We start from the raw sequence: 24312 nt of genomic DNA on the forward strand, positions 1-24312 counted from the left end.
GGACCCGACCAGGAAGACATGCTGTCTCGAAATGACCAAGGATCTTCACGGGCGCCTGTCGGAGAATAAACCAACACGCGGGCCTTCTGGTCTATCCGCTGTTGTAAATCTTCTCGGATAAACCCGAATACCTCGAATGGGTCCCACGGATTTTCTAAGACATTTTAGAATCAAGGTACTCGCATAGACAAAACCCCACGTGAAGTATTTGCCCAAGGCCCCACAATCACGAGGGGCAGTGCTGCGTCCAAGCAGAAAGAAAGAAAGCTGGTGTAGGCACACTGATATCAACGAATACTTGGAGACAAGAACTATGATCAAAATGTGCAGCAAATAATGAGTAACAAGACAGAACATTTCCAAATGTGTACGTACCTAGCAACGGAAACTCAGAATACATAAAATAAGTATTAGCAGATTTTTTAAATAGACAACTTAGTAATCATCCTGGGGAAGTCTAACGCATCTCTCTTAGCAACTGGTAGAACAGCCAGGAGAGTATGGAAATCAGCAAGGTGCATAAGAAATGAACATAAGATAACAACGTCCGCCTTTTCGGTAAATACGGAACACGGGGCCCAACATCTGTGGAAGACACCGGCAAGGGCAAAATAAAGCTTTGTGCAAACCGACAAAGACTGAGAGCATTTACTCCAATGGACCCTCGCTATCGGGAGTTCCAGAGAGGCTCTGGGTAGAGAAAGCAGGGTCCCAGGAGGAAGGTCAGAGATGCCAGCAAGAACAGTGAGTAGAGAAAGCGGTAGACATGTGCATAAAATATGCACCTGCACCCACCTGACAATCCTTGGTGGAGGAAAAAATTAAGTTAGGAATAACATACTGGACCAAAAAAAATAGCACATAAATCTGGAGAGAAATAAAGACGCTGAATTTTAACCTTGTTAAATTAAATATGCATGTTAGAATTTCTAGAGCGAATACTAAAAGAATAAAAATAGAGTTTGGCAAGCTTTTAAAAACCAATATATAAAGAAATTATTTGCATTTCCATAATACATGCAAGTGGAACATAAAACTTAAAAATATGTAATATTTAAAATAGTAATAAAAATGATGAGGTTCCTGAGAGTAATCTACCAGAAAATGTGTAGCTTCTTTATGGATAAAATCGTGTAACATTGTTGAGATATTGAGAAAAGTCTTAAAAAGTGAATAAAACATATATACAGATACGAAGACTCATATTTTAAAGCTGTCAGTCCTTCCCAACTTGATGTATCATTTTAATGCAATCAGGATAATCAAAAGCTGTTTCTTAATAGAACTTGAGATACGAATCCTCAAATACATCTACAAGCACAGGGTCAAGAATAACCAGATGTGAGGCACCTGAGTGGCTCAGTCTGTTATGCATCCAACTCTTGATTTCGGCTCAGGTCATGATCTCATGGGTTGTGAGTTTGAGCCCCGCATCCGGCTCTGTGCTGACAGTGCTGGGCCTGCTTGGGATTCTCTCTCTCCCTCTCTCCCTGCCCCTCCCCCCTCTCAAAATAAATAAACATAAAAAAAAAAGAATAGCCAGACGTAATGAGCCATTCAATAAGGAAAACTACTCAAAGGTCTTTTCAACAAATGGCGTGGAATTCCTGGATAAAAGTATGAAACGCAACAAAACAAAATTTGAACTTTTGTTCTTCAAAAGAGACCATTAGCAGAATTAAAAAAAAAAATTTAATGTTTATTTATTTTTGAGACAGAGAGAGACAGAGTTGAACAGGGGAGGAGCAGAGAGAGAGGGGAGACAAAGAATCTGAAGCAGGCTCCAGGGTCCAAGCTGTCAGCACAGAGCCCGACGCGGGGCTCGAAACTCACGGACTGTGAGATCATGACCTGAGCTGAAGTCAGATGCTCAACCGACTGAGCCACCCAGGTGCCCCCCCCAACAATTAGGAGAATTTTTAAAAACAACCCACACACTGGGAGAAACAAAATTCATAGCACATATATCTGACAAAAGATCCAGAAAATATAAAGAATATCCAGCCTACACAGAGAACTTCTATGCATTAATAGCAGTTCAATAAGAAAAGTTGATGGGACATTTTATAAAATTCATGGCTGATGCCCATGAATGTCACCAAGCTCTGAAAAGTCACAAAACATCATTAATTACCGGGAAAATGCAAATTAAAACCCATGGGAGATGCACTGCACATACCCCCAGGATGACTAAAATTAACTAACAAACGAACAAAACTGAGCATTGCAAATATTCTGAGGCTGTGGTGTAACCAGAACTCACGCACTGCAGAGAATGCCGATGGTCCCGACAGCGTGGAATTCTGTTGGCCAGTTTCTTTCAATGTTAACCTTGGTCGTGTGACCTACAATTTCATTCTGAAATACGATAAACATGCCAGCAGTAAGACTTGTACAAAATGTCTGAGCAGATTTAGTCATGACAGCCCCAGACCGGAGACCTCCCAAATGTCCATCAACAGCGGACAACGGATTTTGGCACATTCAGACACTGAATTATTACTCGGCAATAAAGTAATGAAAGTTCCTGAAAACTGCAACATTGATCAGCATTGAAAACATTATGTTGACTGAAAGAAGCCAGACGTAAGAGAATACGTACTTAGTTCCATTTTTTTTGCAAAATCCAAGAACAGGCAAAAACTGATCTGCAGTGATGGAAATTAGAATGCAGGTTGTGGTGCGGGTGGGGATTGACCTGAAAGGGACCGAAAGAAATTGTCTTGGAGGACGGACATGTTGTGGATCTTCCGTGGATGGGGTTACGTGGGTGCAAACATTTATCAGAATTCATCAATCGTTACCTCGAGATACGTGTGCTTTACTCTCTGTACATTTATCTCATCAAAACAGGGGCGCCTGGGTGGCTCAGTCGGTTGAGCGTCCGACTTCAGCCAGGTCACGATCTCGCGGTCCCTGAGTTCGAGCCCCGTGTCGGGCTCTGGGCTGATGGCTCAGAGCCTGGAGCCTGTTTCCGATTCTGTGTCTCCCTCTGTCTCTGCCCCTCCCCCATTCATGCTCTGTCTCTCTCTGTCTCAAAAATAAATAAACATTAAAAAAAAATTTAAAAAAACACAGATAAAGGACTCCTAAGCAAGAAATACTTGTTTTACGCCTTTACAAATTAAACTTTTCGTTTGAGCTCGTTGCTGATTCGCAGGCAGTTGTAGGAAATCATACAGAGACATTCTGTGAACCTTTGGCCAGTTTGGTAACATCTTGCAGAACTGGGGTACGATGTCACAACCAGGGTACCGGCGTGGACACGGTCAGGAAACAGAGCACTGTCATCGTCCCCAGGACCCACACACTGCCCTTCCAGCCAAGCCCACCCCCACGCCCTTCCCGCCATCTCCTTACCTCCAGGTGGACGCTAATCTATTCTCCAGAATTCCAAGTGGGTTCCTTCGGGATTGCGGTGCGAGCAGAGAGTCACAGGGCACGTAAGCTCTGGGGTGGTGTTGTCATTCCGAGTAATGCTCTGAGGACTTACCCAGCTTGTCATATGCGTTGACACTGCATTCCCTTTAGCTGTTTGTTCAGAGGTATTTCATGGCCGTCTGGATTGGTTTGCGTTTTGGGCTATGATGAACAAAGCATCTGTAAACATTCATGCACAGGTTCTTGTGGAAACACATTTGCATGTCTCTGAGAAATGCCATTTCTGGGTCATTTGACAGTTTGGTGTTCAAAGAAACTGTCAAATTGTTTCCCGGAATGGCTTTACCATTTCATGTTCCCGTATGAAAAATCAAGTTTCTCCTCATCCTCACCAGCACTTGGTGTTGTCGCTTAGAAAAACTCAGCAGCCATTCTGACAGATGTGGAGTTGGTGGGTTTAATTTGCTTTTCCCTAATTGGTGGTAACATCGAACCTCTCTTCCTGCGTTTTTGCCATCTGTATATCCTCTTTGGTCAAATCCTCTCGATACCTGGGGCCATTTTCTAGTGGGATTGTTTTTTAACATTGAGTTTTGAGTATTCTTTATATATTTGAGATAATCCTTTGTTGGACCGCTGATTTGCAAACACCTTCTTGCAGTGTTTACAGTTCTTGTCATCTCATTAGCAAGGTCTTTTGCAGAGCAAAATATTTTAATTTTTATGTCTGTCTTTTTTTCATTTTTTTCTGTTTTATGAGTCATAGTTTTGGTATCAAGTCTAGAAACTCTTTGGCTGGCCCTAGATATCGACGTTACCTCCTGTGTTCTTTTAGTCCTTCCTAAACGCTTCATGGTTTGTGTTTTACATTAAGCCCACAATTCATTTTGAATTAATTTTTGAACAACGCATGAGAATTAGGTTGTTTTGTTTTTATTTGTTTGTTTTGCCTGTAGATTCCAGTTGGAAGCACTTGCTGAGAGGCCCTCTTTCCTCTCTGGAATTGTTTTTACTTCTCTGTCAAAAGTTAGTTAGGCAGGAAAAACCAACCCGAATGCGCAGCAGCTGACAATGTGCACAGGAAGCGTGGTAGGTCCCTACAACGGAATGTTAGCGATCAGCAGGGAGAAAGCGCGGACGTGCTCCAACACAGGTGGGCCGTGAAACCGTGATGCCGAGTGAAAGAAGTCAGACACGAGAGATCACGCATTATACGATTCAGTTCTTATGACGTGTCCAGAATAGGCAAACACGTAGAAACAGAAAATAGATTGGTAGTTTCTTTTTTTTTAATCCTTGACTCCATATTTGTTGTATTTCTTTTTTTCTTTTTTTTTTAATTTACATCCAAGTTCGTTAGGATATAGAGCAATAATGATTTCAGGAGTAGAACCCAGTGATTCATCCCCTACATGTAACACCCAGTGCTCATCCCAACAAGTGCTCTTCATGACCATCACCCATCTAGCCCATCCCCCCACCCACCTCCCCTCCAGCAACCCTCAGTTTGTTCTCTGTATTTAAGAGTCTCTATGGGGCACCTGGGTGGCTCAGTCAATTAAGTGTCTGACTTCGGCTCAGGTCATGATTTCACAGCTCATGAGTTCAAGCCCTACATCAGGCTCTGTGCCGACAACTTGGAGCCTGGAGCCTGCTTTGGATTCTGTGTCTCCCTCTCTCTCTCTCTGCCCCTCTGCTGCTTATGCTCTGACTCAATCTCTCTCTCTCTCTCTCTCTCTCTCTCTCTCTCAAAAATAAATAAACATTTAAAAAAATTAAAACAAAAAAGAGTCTCTCATGGGGGCGCCTGGGTGGCTTGGTAGGTTAAGCGTCGGACTTTGGCTCAGGTCATGATCTCACGGTTCGTGGGTTCAAGCCCCGCGTCGGGCTCTGTGCTGACAGCTCAGAGCCCGGAGCCCGCTTCGGATTCTGTGTCTCCCTCTCTCTCTCTGCCCTCCCCTTCTCATACTCTGTCTCTCTAAAATGAATAAATGTTAAAAAAAAATTAAAAAAAGAATCTCTTCTGTTTTGTCCCCCTCCCTGTTTTTATATTATTTTTGCTTCCCTTCCCTGTGTTCCTCTGTTTTGTATTTTATATTCCAGATATGAGTGAAGTCATGTGATATTTGTCTAAACAGGTAGTTTCTTAAGGTTGGAGAGGAGGCAGGATAGGGAAATAAATGATAGCTAAATTTTGGGGGAGGGTCTTTTTAAGGTGATGAGAATGTTCTGAAATTTACTGAAGGGATAGTTGCACTAAAAACCACGGAAGTGTGCACTCTTCGTGGGCAATGTGTCCCCAGCGACGCTGTCTGGGGCATGAAGAAGTCCTTCGGGCCGGGTCGCCCTGTGTGGTGGGGGCTGTCCTGCTGTTACCAGACCTTTGGCAGTGTCTCTAGCCCTTCGCCATGGGTTCCAGTAACAGTGCTCTGAGTCACGATGATGAAAGAACGTCTGCAAACATTGGCAAATGTCCCTTACAAGGAACCCCCTCAACATTGAGACCCAATGCCATTGAGTCAGAAAATAGCAAAAAAAAAAAAAAAAAAAAAAAAAGCAAACGTTGAAGCCACGTCAAGAGACCCACTGTGAAGACAGCCAAAGCAGAGCCACCCTGGAGTAAAGGCCGGTGGTTATTATGCGCACCCACACACCCACCCAGCACTCACGTGACTGACAGCAATGTGGACCACTTTGGGAGTCTTCTCCTTAAAAGATGGCTTCCTCACTCCTGGGGTTCTGTCTCTGTGTCCTGTGCTTGACCAGGATCCACGCAGAGGCTGGGAAACAGGGCCCTAAATCTCCCCACCGCTAGTTCAGTGAAAAGGTGGGCATGACTTTGCACAAAGACAGACGCCTGCGCTACTCCAGTGGGCGTCCCTCTTTTCCAATTCATTTTGACCAAGATGGTTCAAGCTCCCTGGTGAAGACCCCCTCCCCACGGCTGACGAAAGCATCATGCCCCGAAGGAGGGTCTGGCTTCGGTCCTCTTACACCTCCACTTTGTGCAGGAGTGACTTTAGTGGATGCCACAGAGTGTCTCCGCTCTCGGGGAACGCCGGGCTGAGCTCCTACCACGGCATCAATCCCTCCGAATGACACCCGAAAGGGAGAATTCCTTGCTCATATTCCTTAAGGAGGAACACGAAGCAACGCAGCAACCAGCCACCAGAGATGCCCCTCCTGCTATTCCATTCAAACTGGACCTTCCGTAGGAAGAAGTGCTAAAAAGCCGTATCTCGAGATTGATGGGTTGCACCACAAGAATAATTCCACTTTTACCATCAAGTGGCAAGATGCTTTTAAATAACATCACTCACGCTGTTGTGGATGTCCCCTGGGAGCCCGCTTCACGAAGAGCCCATGAATAAAAGACACAGAAGAAACCTCAGCAGAGGCTGAGGCCCAGAGGCCCTTGCTGTGCGGTGAGGCTGTGTCAGGGCCAAGTCACCCTGATGTGGATGGGGTGTGGTCCCGGGCCCCTCCTAAGACCAAGCACAGACTCCTTAGGAGGTGAAATTCCCGCTAAGGACGAGCACACCGCGCGGTCACACGTGCAAACCCGCCTTGGAAGTCACGGAGAAGAATGGGTTCTAAACAAGCAGGGTTTCACGTGGGTTTCAAACCACTTAGTTTTGTGGGGCTGGAGTTTCGTCCTCTGTTCCCTCCGAAGCCTCCTCCATGGGACAAGACTCTTCACCAGCAAACACTGCCAGCCAATGGGACCGGCTGAGGAAGGACAGGGGCCACATCGAGGCCACAGAGGATGAGTCTCCCGGGGTGGGGTGGGGGGCAGGTGTCCAGCCTCAAGGGTGAGAAGGCAGTGGAGGAAAAGAAGTACAGCATTGCCCATTGCAGGGGGAGCAGGATGGGGCCTGGGCAGGGTCACCAGGGACATGTTAGGGGCGACTTCTCCATCCAGCTGGCCTGGGCACTGGCCACTCCCAGCATGCAAGAAAGTTTGCTCTGGTTTTGGCCTTTGCTGTCCTCTCCTAGAGTGTTCTCATCCATCTATGCACATGCTACTGTCTCTCCAGTGTCCACCTCCAGGTCACTTTTGTGGGGACCTGGCACTTCCAGCCCAGGTGGTCACTGCCTTTTCCACATTCACATAGCATTGGCACTGGTGGCCATGAAACATCCACGTGGGCCATTCCTCCCAAAACTGTAGGCCTCGGATTTATTCAGGACCCAGTGCAGTGCCTGGCATACAGCAGGCATCAGTGTGTGACATAGTAATGGATGGATGGGAAAAAGAAAGAAAGAAAGAAAGAAAGAAAGAAAGAAAGAAGAAAGAAAAGAAAGGAAAGAGAGAGAGAAAGAAAGGAAGGAAGGAAAAAAGAAGGAAGGAAGGACAAGAAAGAAGAAAGCAAGAAAGAAAGAAAAAAAAGAAAGAAACAGGAGGGAAGGAAGGAAAAGAAGAAAGCAAGCAAGCAAGCAAGAAATGAAGGAAGGAAGGAAGGAAGGAAGGAAGGAAGGGGGGAAGGAGGGAAGGAAGGAGGGAAGGAAGGAGGGAAGGAGGGAAGGAAGGAGGGAAGGAAGGAGGGAAGGAAGGAAGAAAGGTTTATGCTGTCACACACGGCTGTAGTCCATGGCTGGTGATGCAATCAGCTTGTTAAATGCACACCCTCACCCCCCCCAAATATGATTGCATAAAAACAAACACGAAGATGCAAATATGTAAAAAAAAATATTTTCAACAAATAAAGAAAGGGTGCTGTTGGTGTCGTCATCTGTCAGTCCCTGCGCGAAATCCTTCCCAGCAGACGAGAGCTGGCGTGGGAGCAGCAATGACAGTAGAGAGAGCCCGGGCAGGCGATTCTAAGACCAAGAAGTGCCCCAGGACTGCTCCCGGTGCCGGGCGTGGCGGTTCAGGGGACGGAAGGCCCCTCACCCGGCTACCCCGCCGGCATCGAGCAAGCCTACACTCGTTCCGTTGATGGGGAGAGAACCGTATTCCATGCCAAGGACAGATTTTCCTGATGCGTTAATTACCATCAACCCACACACTATTTCATCCTTTTTCACAAATTGCCAAGAAGGGGTTGCCGTGTGAAGCCTCGGCATCGGAGGACAGTTGGCGCGCGGATCGCTAGAAGTTATTTAGAATATTTTATGGGGGCGGATGGTGGGATGCAAAGACGGGGAAAAATGTTATGTGTGCCTATCTTCCATAGCAGTGTTAGTTACTTCTGTCCCCTCAGTGACCCTCTCCACCTTGGCAAAGCGCGTTTGGGTTCCAAAACTCCCACAGCACGTGACGTCAGTCCTCAGGTGTTCTCGGATTTGTGAATCTCTCCACGAGGAAGATGCCCGGTCCTGATGCCTCCATTTACCTAGTGTCTGTTTTCTTTTTTATTTAAATTTGAAATTTGAAAACGCTGGAAAAATACACAACACATAACAGTTCTCCTCCACACACTGGGAAGTACACAGTTCGGTGGCACTGCGTGACAAGTGTCGTTGTGATACAGGTGTCCCCACCATCCATCTCCAGAACGTGGTCGATTGGCCCATTAAACACTAGCCCCCCGTTGTTTCTGTCTCCCAGCCGCAGTCCCCACCATCTATTCTCTGTCTCTCGAGGGACAACTCGAGGGACGTCATACAGCATTTGCCCTTTGGTGCCTGGCTTATTTCACTGAGCGTCGTGTCCCCGGGGATCATCGGTGTTGTAGCGGGTGTCAGGGTTTCTGGCCTCTTTTCGGCTGAATAACGTTCCGTTGTTTGGATAGACCACATTTTGTTCATCCGTTCATCCCTGGTGGCATTTCCATTGTTGCTGCTTTTTGGCTAATTGTGAATAATCCTGCTGTGACCATGGGTGTACAAATACCTTCAAAGACCTTGCTTTCAATGCTTTCGGGGGCACACCCAGAAATAGAATCGTTGGACGATACAGTAATTTCATTTCTAGTTTTGTGAAGAACCACCCTAATGGTTCCCACAGAAGCTGCCCCATTTTGCATGCCCACCAATAGTGCCCAGGGCTCCAATTTTTCTTCATAAACTCTGACACTTTTTACTTTCTTTTTCTTTTTAAATAGTAGTGCACGTGGTAATGTATCTCCTTGTGGTTTTAACTTGAATTTCCCTAATGATTCAGGAAGTTCAGCATCTTTTCATGAGCTTACGGGCCATTTTTTATGCCCCGAGAAAACTGTCTATTCAAGCGCTCTACCCATTTTTTAATCAGGTTGTTGATTTTTTGTTGTTGAACGTAGAAGTTCTTTATATATTCTGGATATGCGCCCCTTATCGGATACATGGTTTTAAGGTCTTGTCTCCTAGTCTGTGGGTGCCCTCTTCACCCTGATGCACATGTTACCAGTCTTGATGAGGTCCCACTTATCCACGTCTTTTGCTGCTGGCCTGTTCCTTTCTGCATCCTTGTCGGCTCCCAGCTGTGTCATCGTCTCCCGTCCTCCGTGAGCTGCCGAGCTCCAGAGGCACTGCACTTTTTGGGAAACATGGGCATTGGAGTCTGGCTACTGGAGTTCGAATCCCCGTTCAACCACTTTCTGAGTGACAGAAAGCAAGGCATTTTACACCTGCCACTCAGCCTGCTCTGGGAAATAGGACAGGCCCCCTAACGTTTACCTTACTGTGTTGTAATGACACAGGCAAAGCCGCGCTAAATATTCAGTCTCTGTAAAGGTCCTTGCACCCCGCTTTCAGGAGCACGTGGGCTGGGTCTTCACGGTCAGGGAAGCCCTGTGGACATGTTACATATTCCCTGAACATCGGGTAAACAGAGAACCCCGTCCCCCATCCCATTTCACATCTGGTGACTCAGGCTTCCCTTTCTTTTCTCCTCTGCTCTCCTCCATTTGCACATAGGATAGATGGATTTCTCTGTAAGTGCACCTGATATAAATGCCCCGTAGGTAAGCTTATCCTCAGAAATAAAATTGTATGTGCTTTTTACCCATCATTGAAATCAGGTCCAGCTAAAAAGTAGCACAAGTAAATACGTTTGCTTTGTGTGTGTATCTTGTTTAAGCACTAATGTTTCGGGTTTTCTCTCTCGCACGTAGAAGTGCTGGGGACAGCCACCCAGGACAAAGGGTCTGCTCCCAGACGACTCTGAGCCTTACTGGCGTGTTCCAGACGGTCGCAGGTGGAGGGAGAAGAAACGCCAATAGGGGCGTGCCAGCTGATGTTTAAGAAGGTTTCCAAAGACTGCCACGTGCCTGAGGGCCCCCTGACCTGTCTTTCGTCCTGTGGCCACACCTGTCTGCCAGAGATTCCGGGAAGTGCAATGTTTAGATTCATGAGATGCAGGTGTCTCAGCTGAGAAAGTCTATCACTCTGTAGGAAGGAAAAAGGCTGTTAGGTGACAACCAGCAATCTCAACCACGGAGAATCTCTCATGAGAATTTACGCTTTGAGAAAAGTTCAGACTTCCAAGTAAGCTGTGTCGGTGCTTTCAGAGCAGACTTGGGGACAACCTCACCGACATTTTCGATGACACGAGATACGAGAATGCCCTTTTGGGAGATGCTGCATCCCACACTGAGTGGTTAAGTGCCTGTGGGCACCCTGACTCCCATGGTCATTACTCTCTGACCTCGAGCCCTCTGTGCCTGGCACGTTGCAGGCATCCACATTAAATCCGCGCAACTCGTAGCCGGGGTATCATTTTTATCTTGCACACGGAATGAAAGCATTCCCTGGTCACGCACATGCACCGAGCGAACAGCCAGCTTGGGGCTGGGGGGCCAGGAGAGAGAAGCCACCTGCACAGGCTCAGGCACCAGGTGTTTTGGCTGGTCAGCCGTCCCCACATCGCCCCCTTTCCAGTCACACACATAGTGTGCTGCGATTTCTTCACAAAGGTTCCCAGAGGCCGCCAGGCATTTACCCCATAGGGCACGCATCATTCTCAAGACTGGCAGGTTCTCCTAGAATTTGGAGAAATGCACGGTATTTCTCCTGTTATTTTTGGATATGTGAATTTGCTATAGGGAAACACTAATCATTTAGATTTTTGCCTTTTATAAGTTTTGTTTTTGGGGTTTTTTTGTTTTGTTTTGTTACTTCTTAAATTATCTTTCCTGGGATGTATGTTATATGTATGCAATAAAATGCATCCATTTCCAATGGCTTGACAAATATAAACACCGATGTAACCACCTCCACAATCAAGATGTAGGACATGTCCACGACCCTCAAACAGTGCCCTGTGAATATCGTCCCACAAGCCATCCCCCACCACAGGCTCCGGGCAACCCCTGACCTGCTTTGCGTCCTGTTAATTAGTTTTGTCTGCCCCAGAATTTCACATAAAAGCATTTTTGCAATTTTCACCAATTTATGTCATTTCTTGGGCTCAGCGTGATGTCTGTGGGACTCACGTGTGTTTTTGTGAGGACGAGCTGCACACTCCTGTTTATTAATAAGTAGCGTTCCGTGTCTAAGTATACCCAGACCTGCTTATCAGTTCGTCTGCTGATGGGGTTTTTGGTTGTTTCTAACTTAGGGCGTCATGAGCAACACTACTATAGACATTTGCATACAGTCATTATGCGGACATATGTTTTTATTTCCTTTCGGTAAATATATGAATGGAATTTCTGGCTTATGTGACAGTGTGTGTTTAACTTTATAATCAATTGCCAAACAATTTTCCGAAGTGGTTGTACCACATTTAATCTCCCCAGAAATGCAGAAGGGTTCCAGTTTTTTTTTTTCATATTCACCTAAATGTGTTTAAGATTTTCTCCTTGCTACTGCACCTGTGAGCCTGTCTCACTGGGGCTTTAATGGGCCTTTTGATGATTCCTGATGATACTGAACATCTTTTCATATGCTTATTGGTCACTTTTATATATTGCTTTATCAAGCTGTCCTCAAATATTTTGCCAAGCTTATAATATTAAAATTTTAAATTAATTCCACCGAGGTTTAATTTATGTAGAATAAAATGTGCTGACTTAAAGTGTGTAATTCAATGTGTATAACGTAAGACCTTCTTTGTTGAAGCGCCTGTCCAAATACTTGTCCTATTTTCTCTCAGAATGTTTATCGTGTTATTGGCTTGTATGAGTCAGTTATTGTTTTGGATATGATTCCAAGATTCAGGCATTTTTCTGGAAGAAATGCTCCTCGGATTGTGGAAAGCCTATGGTTAATTTATAGGTGTTAGTATTAAAAATAGATGTTGGTAATTCTTTACATTGTTTTCATCACTTTTATGGATTTTCAGAGGTCCTAGCCATTATGGAAGTGGCTTCTAAAAAGACGGGCCCCACTGACTTACTTTGACATCATATTCTGTTAATTTGACCTATCAATCTACGCTGAAAGCAAATCGCACATGTTCTCCATTAAGGTAGCTTTATCGTAAGTCTTGAAATCAGATAGTATGACCATTATGAAAATTAAAAATAACCAGCAGAGCCAAAACAATGTCAGAAGAGAACAAAATCAGGGAAGTTATACATGAATTTTGCAAGGGCAAAGAATACAAGGTCAATAGTTTATTTTAGATACCCTTAAGCAGGGTGCGGAAATGCCCTTCTATTCATAGTTTGCTGATATCATTCCTCAGGGATGGATGTTGGGTTCCATCAAATGCATTTTCCACATATATTGAGGGCATTTATTTTTTACTCTTTTAATATGGTAAGCGACATTGGTTGATTTTTTAATGCGAAATCACTCTTGCATTCTGAGAATAATCACCACTTGATAATAATATATTATTCTTTTATATATTGCTTGATTTGAATTGCTAATACTCAGCTAAGGATTTTTACATCTATATTCATGAGGAAAATTGGTCTGTAGCTTCCTTTTCTTGTAATTTTCTTTTCATAAATGAGCTGGGAAGAGTTCCCCCTCCTCTATATTGTGAGGGATCTTACGTAACGTTAGCATTACATCTTTCCTAAACATTTGGATAAGATTCACCATGAAAGCCATCTGGGTCTGCAGTTCCTTTTGTGAATGAGTTTTCAGCATAAATTCAATTATGCTACTAGATAAGAGATATTTATTTTTGTGTCATTTGTGTTACATTACTGTTTCTCAAGGAATTTTCCAACTTTGTTTATATTTTTATATTAATTGGAATATAGTCGCTCATGCTACTATCCTATTGTCCTATTAATTTCTGTAGGATCTATAGTGATATCACCTCTTTTACTGATGATATTAGTAGATTGTATTTTTTCTGTTTTTAAAAATAAGTCTAGCTAGAGACTCATGGATTTTATTGATTTTTCAAATATCACTTTACATTTATTTCCACTGTTTTTTGTTCACTTTTTTACTTCATTGAGTTCTTCTCATATTTATTGTTCCCTTTCTTCTACATTCTTGAGTTTATATTGTTCCTTTTTCTGCTTGCTTCTTCATGTCCAAGTTTACATGATTAATTTTAAAACTTTCTTCTTTTCTGACATAGTTTTCCAAGCTCTAAATTCCTTTCTACATCAGCTTTATCTCTATACCGTAAGCTTTGATACATTGTGCTTTGTATCACTGGATTCAAAACATTTTTGCTTAATTTTCAAATATTTAGAGATTTCCCAGATATTTTTCTTCCTTATTTCTAATTTAATTGCAACTGGTTCACAGAAGGTAGCTTATGTGATTTCAATTCTTGTAAATTTATGTGGATTTGTTTCAAGGAAACGTATTATCTATCTTGGTGAAGTTTCCTGTGTACTTGAAAAGAACATGTGTCTTGCTGTTGGGTGGCGTATTCAGTGAGCACTAGATCAGGGCGACTGATGGCACTGTTCGAGTCCACTGTTTCCATACCAAGTCTATAATTGTTGATTTCTATTCTTTACTTTTGAATCCTGAGCTTTGGTCTTTAAGTATTGGAAGTCTCATTCTGGGCACACACACACACATTTAGGACGTTATGCCTTCTTGACGAATGGATCCATTTCTTGTTGCAGAAGTTTGCTATTTACCTCTTACGATAATCTCTCTCAAACATGTTTTGTGTAGCAACAATAAAGCACCTGCAGCCCTTTTATCATTAATATTTACATTATCATTAATATTAATATTTATCATTAATATTTATCATTAATATTTTATCAATAATATCATTAATGGCATATTTCATCATCTTTCCATTTCCAAGCGTTTCTTTTTTTTTTATATATCTAAAGCACATTTTCTGAAGACTGCATAGGTTTGTGTTGTATTGTTACCCAGTGTGATCATCTGCTTTTTTATTGTAATTTAGACCATTTACATTTAGTGCAACTATTGACAGGGTTGGGCTTAAGTGCATAATTTTGCCATTTTCTTTCTGTTTGTCCCATTTGTTCTTCTTCAGCTTGTTCCCCTGCTTTTCCTCTTTTTTACTAATTGTTTAGATTAATTGAGAAATTTTAGTATACATTTTCTCTTTCCCACAGGCTTATTAGCTAAATCGTCTTGTTTGTCTTTTTAGTAGAGGCTATAGAGACTGAGCATCATTAAAATATCACAGTCAGCCTTCAACAAATACACAACTTCACATTTAGTCCCATAAACTTACAACCATATACTTCATTTTTCGCTTCCCCCCCCCCCCCCACCGCCGTATGTTACCTGCACTCACTGGACTCCAGTATGTGCTGCGAACTCCACAATACATCCCTGTCTTTATTGTTGTTTTCCCTCATGTCTCTGACAGATGATCTGGCGTTAAACAAGACCACCTTCCTTTGTTTGGCCAGTCAGAACACAAACATCTTCCAGCTCCTGTGAGCCACGGGAATCGCTCGCTTTACATCCACAGGCAGTTTTCTTTCAGTTGTTCTCACTTTTTATATAGATTTCCGGATCGTGCATGTGCAGCTTAACATTCAGCCAAATTTTCATAGGACTGGCCAACGGGAGGCCTATGAAAATTCGTGGAGCCCCTTCGTTACATAGCTTCTTCCTGTCCAGTGACCTGCTCTGCAAATTCCAGACACATCAGCCTTGCTGAACTCTGACTTTTGTCCTCAACTCAGAAAGACTGTCATACACCATCTATATGTATGTCATGCACACAGGCCTCCACTCCTTGTGCCACCGTCTGGGAAATACCTCCAGGGAGAAAGGTGAAGTGATCATAGGATCTCAGGGACTACGCTCCTGAGTCGCCAGTTAACGAAAGACTCCAAAATCATATTTATATATTTTGTCCAGTTTTCTAATTGATGGAGTAAAGATAAGTTAGTTTTTATAAACTAATTTGTCATAAACGGAGGTGGAATGAGAATCACATAACATTATCTTACACTTTTCTTTCCCACATTCTAGCTTTATTTAAATACTTTTTGTTTAAAATTATTTTTGTGTAAAAAAATAAAATAATTATTGTCTCTAACCATTATATATTTCAGCTTTAAAAACTATAGCCCTGAGGGTTTTTTTACACACTCTCTTTTACGAGGTTTTATTTATATGTTCTTGCCTTTTATATGCTATGATAGCATTCGTTATGCAATTTTGTGACAAATTTTACTTACACTGTCTTTATTTTTCCATGTTGCAAAACATTTCTGACAAACGTGATTTTAAACAGCCACAGAATAGTCTGTATGTGAGTGTCCCACGTCCCCGTGATGAATATTTAGGACCTCCCAGTCTTGCTAATCTGCACAATACCGTATGACTGTCTCTGAGTATAAATCTTTGTCTTCACATTACAGAAGGCCAAAAGGTAGGGGCCCTTTTAACATTCCTGATACACATTGTGAAGTCGCTGGTGTGGGAGTGTAGTCCGTCCATCTCGTGTCGTTACAGAGCATTAATCGTTTTTGAAATCGTTCAAGCCTGGCAGGCAACAACTAACCCTTTCTTGGGGTTTCAATTTATATATATTGGATTCCTACTGAGGTTGAATCGTTTTTAAAAACACGCTCATTAACTAATGTCCACGCGTATGCCTTCTGTTGTGAATGATCGGCTCACGTTCCCTGCTCCTTATTCCGTGGTACGAATGTCTCCTCCTGATGCAAACTCCGCCAAGAAAGTGGCCCACCGTTTTTTCCCCTCCTCATACTTCAAGGCTTGAATCAATTATCTTCGCCTATGAAAAGCATCTTATTACCTCTGTGACAGGTCTAATCCCACAGCCTGCTCTACTCCCAGAGCTCATCCTATGTCTCGATTGCACGACTGTGTCCTTTTATAGGATTTTGTTGGGGACAGGAATTCTTTCCCAGCTGTCCACGTACAGCAAGCCCTCACCTGCATGAATGAATGAATGAATGAACGAACGAACGATTCGTGCTCTGATGATGCTGAGGCCCCTGCCTCCGTGTTCACGGGTGTGAGGAACGGACAGTAGCAGGGACACTTGGTTCTTCGTCCGAGGAGGAGCTGAGGAAACTGGCCAGTGTTCTTGAGTGGCAAATGTGAGGCAAAACAAGGAACCCGGCCTTTGGCGAGGACAGAGGCAGAGATAAGGACAAAACGCGTCCTCTGATGAAGAGTGTGGTTGGAAAGCTGACATGGCTGTTTGGCGGGCCCGGCCGGAGCAGGCAGCCTGCCGGTCAGACTCCGCCGCCTTCTGCGCAAAGCCGCGGTCCGTGGGTCAGGGCGAGGCTTGGGGACACAAGTGAGAGGTCCCCCCACTGCCAGCCTTCCTCCTTGCAGAAGCCGTGTCTTTGAGGCAACCCAGTGCAGCCGCGGGCCGACGGACCTTGTTCACGGGCACGCCCAAAAGCGTTGGAGGGAACGAGGGCACACGTCTCCGGAGGAATCCGTCGGGTCTCCGTGGGGGGCCCCCCTCCCCTGCCTCACTTGCTGAGGCGCCCGCCCCCTGGGCTCCGGTGCTATGGGAACGCTGGCTGCGTGCCCCCCTCGCCAATGAAAAATGTCCATCCTTTCTTTGGATCATGGAAAAGCCAGATTAATGTGATTTTTTTTTCCTTGATTCTAAGAAGTACATTTAAATGTCAACCGTCTGAAAGGAAAAATGCACTTCAGTCGATACGCTGTGCGGTATATGTCCCATAATGCGAGGTTTCACGCAAGGTCAATAGTATATGTAAATTTTACTCATTAAAATAAAGTCATTTTTATGTTTTCCTCTGGCACTGAATAGTTAAAAGAAAGATGTTTTAAATTGCCAGCTTGTCTCATTTTCAAGAGTAATTGAGATCCCGAAATAACTTGGATGAAACCTTTTTAAAAAATGTTTACAGAAATGAATTTTTCTTTAGTTCAAATAATGGGAAGTCAGTGTCCGCTTCTGTTTCGGATTTTTGTTTAATTTAATTCCACCAATGCTCTTCTCCTTCGGTTCATCCCTGTCCAAATGCATCATTTTATCTTTTTAGTATTGATTATTACATCCCTGTGTTGTAAAAGCATGTCGTCAGGCAGCTGCATTTATGGTGAGACGAGACAGTCCATTTCAGAAAGAAAAATCAGGCTTTGGCTCTCTGAGATTCATGACTATGACTCATTCTTCCCCCGGACGTACAGTTTGCTCCCAGGAAGGTGCCACTCTCATTTCTGAAAAGGGAACACGTCCACTCCTTTGCTTACTCTTTCCCCGTGAAGTATGTAGGGTGATCATTCAAGCCACAAAACAGGAGAACAGTAGTTCCCCAAGCACCCAGGGGAGCGCGAGGCAGAAAGGGCTGGCAGGCGGCTTTCTGTCCCTTCCTGCGACGAGCTCTGTCTAAGGCAGGGGTTGGCGGGGTCGATGGCTCCACGGCGCCCACGGGCAAGTCTCTCGTGCAGCTCTTCTGGCCTCGGGGAGCACCCTGGCCTCAGCGGGAGCGGCCCCCGGGCCTGTGTTTGCAGCTCTCAGCTCAGATAGGGCAGGTGCACCGGTGACGCTTCAGCACAGCGTCCGCTGCGTGACAAATGAGGCCCACGCGCAATGGCCCGAAACACAAACGTTTATCCGGCTCGTGAGTCATGGGTCTCTGGCGGGTCTTTCGGTTTCAGCTGGACTCGCTCACTCGTCTGGAGGTGGGGTGGCTTCCACAGGCCTACGATGGCTTTCTTCGGTGCGTCCCCTCCCCCAGCATGCGGTGGGAACGTGGTACAAAGGCAGAAGGACAGACGAAAAGCCCAGCCCAGCAAGGGCCGTCCAGGCTTCTGCCCGTGCCGTGTTTGCTCACAGCCCCTTACGCAGCACGTCCCTGGCGGAGGCCGGGGATTAGCGTGGGGGGACCGTGAGTCGTCACAGGGTTGGGAATCTTCCACAGCGGGATTCCTTTCTGGCCAGCGCACGGGGGCTTCGCCCTGTCGGTGCCCTTCCCCCTGACAAAGTGAGCTCGGTCTGCGCTTGGGAGAGGGGGTCCGCCTCTGCAGCAGGGTCTCAGGGGCACCAAACGCTTCCGTGGCCCAGACTAGCTGCCCCTTGGCCTCTGTGGGCCCGTCCATGGGCCCCAACAAGGGCCCGGCCTTGGCACGACGTCACCCCACCTCAGTTATCACCTGCAGGGGCCGTGGGCGGGGCTGACCCTTGGGGGCAGGGTTAGGGAGAGGATAAGAAGACAGGACGTGGAATGGGATGGATGGTCCATGACTGAGGAAAGGGGTCTGGATGGGGAAGCCAAGCCTTCGATGCCCCCGCCGCGGCTGAGGCTGACTCCACGCGGTGAGACAGAAGCCTGGGCGGGACCCTCCTCCCGGGCCGCACGGGCACACCTTGTTCTGACCGGAAGGCAGAGGCAGAGCCGGCGGGTCTCTGTGAGGAGGCCCCTGCGTTTGTTCGCAAACTTGACCCCCACCCCGGACGCTCACCCGGCTTTCCCCAGCGTCGTCACCCGGGGCGTGACCTCTTTCATCACGGGCAGACGATCCCTTGAGATTCAACAGCGGCTCGCTTTCAATTCTGCCCTTTCGAGGCCAGTTACGTGGTCTTGGGTTCCTTATGCGAGATCTGGGGCCTTCTTGGACCCCACCTCCCAGACGGCAGTTCCGAGTCCTGCTCTTTAGGATCATCTTGAGAAATAGAGATTTTGCACACCTACTCACATGTGTGTCTACACAGAAACGTGCATATATGGTTTTGGCACGTAGCACATAAACTTATCACTGACATGTCCTGACTTTCAAAATCACAGTGTCCTCAAGGCACACAGGGGGAACGTGTGGCCTAAATTTGGGGTTGTCTCTGTGGTTTTGCTTTGTTATTGTTTAAAACAAGGTGGGGTCCAGAGATGTTCCCAGGGAGCAACTTGCTCAGAGCATCGTCCTGGGGGAGGCCTGCTCTCCCCCCTCAGCCCCACGGGACACCTGCTGTCCCCCACTCAGCCCTGCAGGATGCTGGTTCTTCCCAAACTCAGCCAGTCGGACCCCGGGGCTCCTGAGGGAGCGTCACCAGGGCTCCAGGAGCATCTGGAGGAGGTGACAAAAGCCTGCGCACAAAGCGGGAGTTTCTTGTGTTAAAGGGAGCCTGGGGCGGATGGCGGGGGCGCCGGGCCCATCAACACCCCCTGGGGTGATGCCAACAGCTTGGTGTCACACGTGGCAACAGGCACCGAAATAAATACAATCAGTTCATAACCATTTGCTGAACAGTTCGACTTTTCCACTTAACCACAGCCGTGTGTTGAACTGTTGGTAAATACATAACGTCACAGGGCCCAGTGGTGGGCGTGGCCTAGGTTCTTCAAGCACGGACACAAGACCACCCTGCAGAGCTCACTGAAACGTGGGGAACGCGCGGGATCAAACGGGCAGGGGCTGAACCCGGGGGGCTGGCTCGGTATGTAGTGCGATCTTCCTGCAACTCTAGCCCAGGGGCGCCAGGAGGAGTTGCCAGCAGCAGGCGAGCACAGCGTCTTCAACGTTTATTTATTTTTGGGACAGAGAGAGACAGAGCATGAACGGGGGAGGGGCAGAGAGCGAGGGAGACACAGAATCGGAAGCAGGCTCCAGGCTCTGAGCCATCAGCCCAGAGCCCGACGCGGGGCTCGAACTCACGGACCGCGAGATCGTGACCTGGCTGAAGTCGGACGCCCAACCGACTGCGCCACCCAGGCGCCCCGAGCACAGCGTCTTCAAAACATCAGTGTCTGCAGAGCTGGGGGGCCCACACCCCAGGGCCCGGGCGAACCTCGTTCCTCCACCCCTGTTCCTCCCTCTCTGTCCTCCTCCAGCGAACATCCTGCTTTTCCAGAAGGACAGCAATCTGGGACGGTGGTTCTCCAAGTGCGCTCCTGGCAAGGCAGCACCAGCTTCACCCGGGGGTTTGATAGAAATGCAGATTCTCAGGTCACGCCCCAGACCACCGGCTCCAACACTCCAGGCTGCGTCCCTTCAGGGTGTTCTGAGGCACCCGAGGTCTGACACCCATTGTCCCTGACGTCAGGTCACCACCGAGGGATCTGGAGCATGAAGTCTGCCTCAGACGCCGGACCCTGAGGACACAGGGCATTTTATTGCTTGATGGGTTTCCTGCGGTCCTGAGATTTGCTAGTGGAAATCCTTCCTCCCAGGCATCGTGCGGAATCTGTGGATCCCACAGGGGCACGGACTGGGAGTTGCCACAGGAAGCTGGTGTGAAGATCAACCACCTCTGTCGTCCCCAGTTCCAGGTGGGGACAGGAGCGGTGCCGCCCGCCTGCACAGAAACAGTGCCCCCTTCCCCGGGTCTAAGGGACCCCGCAGGAGAACAAGCAAGCTAGTTAATGTGCAGACAGGCCAGTGAGAACTTTCGCACCGCCGGGGGGGTGAGGCTTCACCAAAAATAATTGTCCCATTCCACCGAGAGAAAACCATATCACACAGGGAATCTGCGGTTCAATTCTCAGGGGCTGGCGGTAAAACTGTTTGGAGATAATTGTGCGTGTTTACTGAGCCAGGCATCACTCTCCGCCCGGACGTGCACACGCGCATGTAAACCTCCAGCAGCACTTGGAGATGGCGGGGCGGCCGCTTACTTGGCACATGGAGACACTGGACAGAAGCACCGACTAGCCTGACCTGGCTCACGAGGCTCGGAAAGGGACAGGGCAGGATTTAAAAGCAGCAGCCGGACTTTGGGGGGTGCCCCAGCGCCCGCGACGCCAGGCTGCTGGGGCAGAGAGGAGACCAAGCCCTCGGCTTGTCTTCCAGCGGGGGCTTTAGGAAATCACTGAGCGTGCCCCTGCGGGATGCTTCCCCAGGGCCCCCCACTGGCGGGGGGTGCGACCCTGGCCGTGCGCTGTGCACACACGGGGCCGGCTCATCTCCAGGGAGATGCTCACACGATGGTCACAGGGAGGCACCGTGGTCCAGGCAGGCCCCCCCCCGCCCCCCCGCCAGCCTCCTCCCGAGGGAGTGCTTCCAGCGAGGACACTGGCAAAGCCCCACCAGGTCTCGGTAAATGATGAGGGGTCGTCACGTTAATGTCAGATCGGACCGGTCACTGCAGGACACCACGAAGGGCCCGGCAGGCTCTCGTGTGGCAGCCTCCGCTCCCCAAGGCCCTGGAGTTTGCAGGAAAAGCAAGCAGCAGTTGGAAGCAGAACCCGTCTGGCCAACCTGCAGGGGGCGAGCCACCTGGTCGCTGCCCTCACTGGCCTTAGCTGTGACTCCAGACTGAGCACACCTCCGCGGGGGCCTGCTACCATCCGGCTCACTGCGCGGCTTGTCCTGGGCACCTGCTGCAGCCCGGGACCCTCCCCTCACAGGGCTCTGCAGCTGACCCTCAGCAAAATCCCAAACCCCCCTCCACGGCCCGACCAGCGATCTGTCCGCACGGCTCCCACAGGGGCCTTTGCGGGGAGTGGGGTTTCCCAAAGCCAGTGCCTGTCAGATCCCCACCCCCTGCCCCCATGACACAGCCACCCACGAACCGCCTTCATGCTGGCCTCCCTGTCCCCTCCAGCTGGTGGCAGCCACCACCCCCCACCCCCACCCCCAGTTCTTGACCTCAGCCCCCTCCAGCCTGACTCGTTAGAGGAGGCAGCACGTAGACGGGGGTCCGTCCTTCGTTCACGCCTCTCTCACCGAGTGTCCAGGCCTCCTGCATCAGATCCACCCACCGGCGTGTTCACTAGGCCCCACCCCGGCGTTCGGGACTGCCCTTGAACCTGCGTGGCCGCCACTACGTCACGACTGAGGGTGAGCGCGCTGAGTCCCCGCGTCCCCCTCAAGTGTCCCTCGCTGCCACGGTGGAGGGGGGCAGTGCACGCGCCGCCGTGCAGCCCCCCCGCCCCTGGCACGCCTCCCCCCATGCCCTGCCGCGTCCGCCAGGTGGCGCCCGCGCAGCCGCACACGCGGACCCTCATTCGGCGGTAGCCGTGCGGGGGAGGGGGGGGGGTCAGTCTAAATTCCAGGGTAAGTTACGCAGGTCACGTCCGAGGGGGACTTTGTGCTCAGTCTTCACCCCCCGGGGATCAATGGCCCTCCGGAGGCCTGCTGTTTGGTCACCATCTATCCCCGGACTCGGGCCATCGTTGCGTGAAGCCCGTTTCCCTCCGGGGCCCCCTGCTTGCCCTCCAGCGGGCGCGCTCCGCTGGATGATGATGCGTTTACATCCCTCAGCGTCAGCGCAGACAGTCCGCCCCGAGGTGCAAAGGTAGCGGGAAGCAGAACCGCGTCTCCGCTGCCGGACACGTCACGTGGCCGTGCCGAGCATCTCTGTGTGTGCGTGAGGGATTTTATTGCCCATAAATCTTGAAGAGCCAACGCGTCCTTGTCCTTGCAGGAAGGGAATGATCTCCTGGTAGCACCTCGTGGTCTCCGAGGACGTACCTAGTCCCTGAAGCTGGAGACCGAACTCCGGGCGGGACGGGGGTGCGCCTGGGGGCTGTGGGGCGTGGGGGCGGCCTTCCCCTGGCCGGTGACCCTCTGACACCCCTGTGCATCACAGGGGAGCACGCGGGAGCCCATGCACCTGCTGTCAGGAAGGCCCGGTGCTCGCAGAGGCGAGGTGGGGAGAGGCTCCATCAGCCTTCATCTGGCGGGGGAGCGGGATCTCCGGGAGGGGGAGCAGCCAGCCCGATCCCTCGGTGGGGAGCCCCCCAGACCGAAATTGGCCTACATTCGAGGCCCTTCCTAATCGAAACTTGTTTCTCCTCTCAGAGCCCGATGAGAGCAGCCGAGGACCCACACGCGGACGAGAACGGGGTCACAGGTGGGCACACGGGGTGTTTGCAGGTGCGAGGCAGGGGGACAGAGGCCACCGGGTCCTCAGCACGTGAGGAGCCCGAATGTGATCTCAGCACCACCCTCCTGGCTTCCTGGGAGGGGAGCTTCCTAAACATGAGGATTTCTTTCTGTTGTTACTTTGACCTATTTCGCTCCTGTTTGTGTGGTTATTGAGAGTGGGCCACGCGGAGCCCTGTGGCTTTTTTGGGTCACCTGGGGGAGGCAGGCAGGCGGATAGTTTATCACAGCCTGCGACGGGGCTCCCAGCTCTACCTGGGGTTCAGACCGCCGCCTGAGACCTGAGCCGCGGAACATTTCACTCTAATTTGCAAAGACTTAAAAAGCTGCTGCACAGAACAAATCTAATCGGAACCTGTGCTGTGATGATGGGTCTCAAGCACTCAGGGCAAGCACCCATCTGTGCTCAGTTGTGCGGGGCACTGTGCTCACTCCTTTACACACATAACCCCTGGGGCCCCGGAGGGGGAGGGGCTCAGTCGGCTAAGCACCCGACTCTTGGTTTCGGTTCAGGTCATGATCTCATGGTTCGTGGGTTCGAGCCCCAGGTTGGGCTCTGTGCTGACAGTGCAGAGCTTGCTTGGGATTCTCTCCCTCTCTCTCTGCCCCTCCCCCGCTCATGCTGTCTCTCTCTCTCTCCTTCAAAAATAAATAAAAACATTAAAAAATAAATAAATAAATAAAAAAAACACATGAAGTCAATACCGCGGGTCTGGGCTCAGCCGTGCTCAGGATCCACGGAGCAGGGAGGGAGGCACATCTAGGTGGTGCTCTGTGAGAGCACTCGACCGAGGACCGTCAAAAGTCATTCCCGTACAAGCTGCACCCAGAGGGGCAGGCTTATCCAGACCCATGGGGTCCTCCTCG

The sequence above is a fragment of the Prionailurus bengalensis genome, chromosome D2 (assembly GCF_016509475.1).
Source record: "Prionailurus bengalensis isolate Pbe53 chromosome D2, Fcat_Pben_1.1_paternal_pri, whole genome shotgun sequence".
NCBI lineage: Eukaryota > Metazoa > Chordata > Mammalia > Carnivora > Felidae > Prionailurus > Prionailurus bengalensis.